Source organism: Octopus bimaculoides, chromosome 9 (assembly GCF_001194135.2).
Source record: "Octopus bimaculoides isolate UCB-OBI-ISO-001 chromosome 9, ASM119413v2, whole genome shotgun sequence".
In the NCBI taxonomy this organism is placed as follows: domain Eukaryota; kingdom Metazoa; phylum Mollusca; class Cephalopoda; order Octopoda; family Octopodidae; genus Octopus; species Octopus bimaculoides.
The window spans coordinates 11,202,915-11,208,892 of NC_068989.1; the positions used below are offsets into that span (position 1 = coordinate 11,202,915).

The 5,978-nt window shown below is 38.0% G+C and overlaps 1 protein-coding gene and 1 long non-coding RNA gene across 8 annotated transcripts in view; one reads left to right on the forward strand and one right to left on the reverse strand.

The window, feature by feature from the left end:
• LOC106879997 (uncharacterized) overlaps window positions 1-5,978 on the forward strand; it is a 320,939-nt gene that overhangs the window by 83,058 nt on the left and 231,903 nt on the right. The window lies entirely within an intron of this gene.
• The window catches only part of LOC128248696 (uncharacterized), a 36,491-nt gene continuing 35,779 nt past the window's right edge, over window positions 5,267-5,978 (reverse strand). For all 3 annotated transcript variants that reach the window (XR_008264862.1, XR_008264861.1, XR_008264860.1), the window contains exon 3: window positions 5,267-5,560. This is a non-coding gene — a long non-coding RNA (uncharacterized LOC128248696). The remainder of the gene's footprint in view (window positions 5,561-5,978) is intronic.

Genomic DNA, 5,978 nt, shown 5'->3' on the forward strand with positions numbered 1-5,978 from the left:
ATATATATATATATATATATATATATATATATATATATATATAAAGAAAGTGATTGTATTGTATCTAACAGCACTGTACATTTTTTTTTTAATATTCATTTATGGTTTTTGACTGCAGCATTCTTTGTATATGGGCTGCTTGAATTGTTAAGTAGGACAGCAACGTAGTTTACAACCATACTTCCAGAAATCTACTACTATCACTAATGTTACTTCACAATCAAAACTATTTACATGTGTCACCCCCACCTCTGTCTCTCTCTCTCTCTCTCTCTCTCTCTCTTTCTCTCTCTCTCTCTCTCTCTTTCTCAAGTTGTTTTCTCAAAGTTATAATCCAATGATTTCTTTCTTTTATTATTTTTCAACCTATTTTTTCGATGACACAAGCACCACTCCAAGTCCGATAGTTTGATATGTGGCACTTTCGGTCGATTTTCATTTAGAAACTTTATTTCATCAATACTGTCCAAGCTTATTCTCTTTACTTGTTTCAGTCATTTGACTGCGGCCATGCTGGAGCACCACCTTTAGTCGAGCAAATCGACACCAGGACAAATTCTTTGGAAGCCTAGTACTTATTCTATTGGTCTCTTTTGCCGAATCGCTAAGTTACGGGGACGTAAACACACCAACATCAGTTGTCAAGCGATGGTGTGGGGACAAGCACAGACGCATGAACATACACACACACACATATATGGCTGGCTTCTTTCAGTTTCCATGTACCAAATCCACTCACAAGACTTTGGTCGGCTCGAGGCTATAATAGAAGACACTTGCCCAAGGTGCCACGCAGTGGGACTGAACCCGGAACCATGTGGTTGGTAAGCAAGCTACTTACCACACAGCCACTCCTGCGCCTGTTGACTCAACAACAGCAAGATAGAAAAAAAAAAAAAAAAAGGTTTGCTATTATTGAATGGTGGACTACTTCGATAGAGCCTGGAAGTGAAATTAGTGTTTGAGGCAGTGGTTCTGAACCTTTTTAATATCCGGGCCAGATTCAAAATCTCGATTTGGAGGTGGGGGATGGAGGGAGAGACGCACCCAAGAAACCAAAACATAAATCAGTTGAAGAAAAATTTATTATATTTGTTGTGAGAAGACTATAAGTAGGGCCACATGTGGCCCTAGGAGTCACTGCTGAGAATTGCTGGTATAGGGTTTTCAAGGAAGAATACACTGAAGATTCATAGGACTGCATTATGTAGTACTTGTACGATTTGTATGTTGAGCAAGACACTTTATTTCACATTGCTGCAGTTCAGTCAGCTGGTGCCAAGCAGTATCGGCCTTTGTCACTGGTTCCAAACTGTATTACCCTTTGCTTTTCCCGTGGATAACATTGGTGGCATGGAGAGATGAGGCTGGTATGCATGGGTGACTGTTGGTCTTCTATAAAACATCGGCAGCAACAAACTAATAATAAAGGTGTTGGCGCAAGCGAAAGCTAAATCGTGATGGCATCTGTACCAGTGGAACACTAAGAGCACCGTCCAAGCGTGATCATTGCCAGAGCACCAGCTGTCTGGTTTCCGTGCCGGCGGCACGTAAATAGCACCAGCGTGATCGTTACCAACGTCGCTTTCCTAGCACTTGTGCCAGTGGCACGTGAAAAGACATTCAAGCAAGATAGTTGCCAGTGCCGCTGGACTGGTTCTTGTGCAGGTGGCATGTAAAATACACCATTTCGAGCGTGGCCGTTGCCAGTACCGCCTGACTGGCCTTCGTGCTGGTGGCACGTAAAAGCACCCACTACACTCTTGGAGTGGTTGGCATTAGGAAGGGCATCCAGCTGTAGAAACTCTGCCAAATCAGATTGGAGCCTTGTGTAGCCATCTGGTTCGCCGGTCCTCAGTCAAATCGTCCAAGCATGGAAAGCGGACGTTAAACGATGATGATGATGATGACAAGATACAAACCAGCAAACTTTTTGCTAATTCCTTATTAATCTTTGTTTTCTGCAGCTCTGTATTATGTATTAGTTTGTAAATCAGAAGACCTGGTGCTCCTAAACAGTCCTTGTGATGTATCAACCTATCATATATGTACTCTAGTTAATATACAGGGATACAATTTAATAAAAAAAATTGAGATAAATTCTAGTTTTAAAGATTTATCAAAATAATATCTAATTTTAATTGGTGCAATTCATTTGTTATCCTCCTCCTCCTTCTCCATACCATCATCCTCTTCCTTCCATCCTCCTCCTTCTCCATACCATCATCCTCTTCCTTCCATCCTCCTCGCCAGCATCTCCACCATCACTGCCTCATGTCCAAGTTCCATGCCAGCATGCTTGGCTGGTTTGACAGGATCTACTGGAACCAAGGACTGCATTGTGCTCTGGTGTCCGGTCTGGCATGGACTCTTCGGTTGGATGCCCAATATTGGTGTCGCTGCATCCCCATAACTTAGCAACTTGATAAAAGAGCCTGATAAAATAAGTACCAGGTGTAAAAAAAACTTGTACTGGTGTTAATTCATTTGACTAAAATACTTCGAGGTAGTGCCCCAGCATGGCCACAGTCAAATGACTGAAACAAATAAAAATGATATTCAAGGCGCAGGAGTGGCTGTGTAGTAAGTAGCTTGCTTACCAACCACATTCAGTCCCACTGCGTGGCATCTTGGGCAAGTGTCTTCTACTATAGCCTCAGGCCAACCAAAGCCTTGTGAGTGGATTTGATAGATGGAAACTGAAAGAAGCCCATCGTATATATGTATATATATATATGTATGTGTGTATATGTTTGTATGTCTGTGTTTGTCCCCCCACCATCGCTTGACAACCAACGCTGGTGTGTTTACGTCCCCGTAACTTAGCAGTTCGGCAAAAAGAGACTGAAAGAATAAGTGCTAGACTTACAAAGAATAAGTCCTGGGGTCGATTTGCTCGACTAAAGGCGGTGCTCTAGCATGGCCGCAGTCAAATGACTGAAACAAGTAAAAGAGTAAAAGAGTAAGTAGATAGATCTCAATAGATCTGTTACATGAGTGAAGTGAGACACGAAGAGTTAAGTGTCCCACTCGGAAGCCTTGTTGCACTCCAACTAATTTTTCTCAATAGATCTGTTAGTGAGTGAATTGAGACATGAGTTAAATGTCCCTTTCAAAAATCCCCCAAAATATAACTACAGCAGATTTGAACTCACAATATATGAGTTTGAATCTTATGTTTTTTATTCATTTTTCTACTACTATAATTTGTAAACCATTCTGCTGATGTTAGTAAAGGAAGATTGTGCTGAAGCACACAGGGAACTGTTGTGGAATGGTGCCTCATTTTCAGTGCTAGGCTAAAGAAAGTAATAGATATGCGTATGCTGTCTATGGGTTACTGTATCATGTTTTTGGTTCTGAACTTATGGCACCTATGCCAGTTGTTCATCAACCGTCTTAATCAGCAACACACATATACACGCACATACTCACACTGTTACGTTCATATACATACATGCACATTCACATGCATAGACACACACACACACACAGAGGTTGCTACATTCAGATACATACATGCACACTCACACATGTATACACATACACTTACACACATGCATACAAATACACTTCAGACACACACACTCTCTCTCTTTCTGTCTGTCTGGTCTCTCTGTCTCTCTGTCTCTCTCTCTCTCTACACACACACACACACTCATGTACATACACATTTATAGCTACTCACACCTATTCCCTTTGAGATGGTGTTGCATTATAGTGAAATCCTTTTAAACACTTTATATATATGTGTGTGTGTGTGTGTGTGTGTGTACATAGAGAGAGAGAGAGAGATACACCTTATTCATGACCGAAGAGACATTGTTTCTGTTTGTTATTAACAAATTACATTACTGGGAGTGGGTGTAGTGTTGGGTGGGGGGGGGGATATAATTAATCTTTTATCACTCTAATATTTGTTCTGCCAGTCTTGCTTTCCACACACGCAACAACTTATGCAGTGCTAAGCTAGCAATATTATTATAATTATTATTATAATTATTATTATGTTTATTATTATCTTTTGGTATTCATATTTCATTATAAGTCTCTTTGATACTTTGTTTCTTTGAAATTCATTACTTATTTCTGACTCTATATTCTGAAGACATATTCGTTTGCAAAATTCGAATATACTTTCCTTTCAATTTTCCCCTTTTCGTTTCCTATTGTTGTAGATAAGGGTTAAAAGATTTCTAACAGGGAAAACCCTTCGAATTTTTTGGGTAAAATAAGACACTTGTTGTGAATAATATTTACTCTGTAAGAATGAAATGGTCACTTGTGTATCATACAAACCAATGGAGTCGGAGTTGGAAACAATTAAAGGGTAGCTGGAGTCGGAGTCCGTAAAACTATACCGATTCTGACTCCAACTCACAATATCTTTATTCTTTAATATAAACCAATTTTAACATATAGGCCTACTCAAAGTACAGGCGTATGTATATACTTTATGAGATATGTAGACCACAATCACTTAATTACATAAAGAGGAGATGGAGTCGGAATCAGAGTCAGAGGTGCCAATAGTACAGGAGTCGGAGTCAGAGTAAGAGTCAAAGTTTTTTGTTTCGACTCCACAGCCCTGATATGAACTACTGCAAACTAAAGATTCTCTAAAGTAAAATATTCTTTCTTTTTAAAGTTAGTTCATTATTGTTTCCTAAATCTGCACTGGTGTACAGACTTTTTATTGCAATATTTTATTTTGGTGCTATGAGTGATTCAAAAAGAGATTGAGTGTTAGAAACTTTCAAAAATATATTCTTCCAACTGAGATTATAGACAGCCTACCATTCATTGATGCCAGTTGATGTGGTTGTGTTGGTGCGGCCAACCACAGCAGTTTTGGTCTGTTGCCATAACAGTTGGCAGCGGAACCTCATCCCATAGACTTGTAGCTGTTTGCTTTTTGCCAACTTTCGGAGTCGCCAGTGATAATCTGTTTCTACCCAAACTGGTCTTAGTTACTTTCTCCAGCAATACCAAATATTAAAAAAAAAAAAAAAAAAAAATTTGAAAAAATGTCTGTTTTTCTCAGTAAAAATCTCATGCATGATGAAAAAGTAAGTTGTAATTTAATTTATTTTCTTATTATTGCTATCTTTTAATTGTTAAAAAAATACCTAATTATATATATATATATATATATATATATATATATATATATTAACTAATATTTCAGCTTCATAAATTACACCCCCATAATACAAGCTTTCCGACATGTTAATATTCTCTTTTATTTTATTTGAATTTTCTTACATGTGAATAACTTTAGATTTAAATATTTTTTATATTTATGTTTAATTTTCCTCATACTTTTTTTTTGGGGGTTTTGTTTTGGAGATATCGTTTCCTTCCTTTGGTATTTGTAATTCTGTAGATATGTGTTTAATTGAAAATAGTTCATCATTATTGATTTGCATCTGGTTGGTTAAGATGGGAGTTCTGCTGGAATCTTTCTTTGCTTTGATGTCTCTTCTATCATCAACTTCTTGGTGTCTTAATAAGGATTACGGTTCTCCGTTTCTTTTTATCAACATGAGAAAAAATTCTTCTAGAATAAAGGAAAAAAAGAAATGTAACTGAATTATTTAAACATATTTGGTCAAATTTAGTTATTCTCTTCTAAGTAGATGCAGGTATGGCTATGCGATAAGAAGCTTGCTTCCCAACCACATGGTTCTGGGTTCAGTCTCACTGTGTGGCATCTTTGGCAAGTTTCTTTTGCTGTACCCTCAGGTGACCAAAGCCTTATGAGTGATTTGGTAGGCAGAAACTGAAAGAAGCTCATTGTATATAATTCTCTCTCTCTATGTGTGTGTGTGTGACTTTGTGTCTGTGTTTATCCTCCAGTATCACTTGACAAACTTGTGCTGTTGTGTTTACGTTCCTGCAACTTAGCAGTTTGGCAAGAGAGACTGATAGAATAAGTACCAGGTTTAAAAATATATATATATATATATATATATATA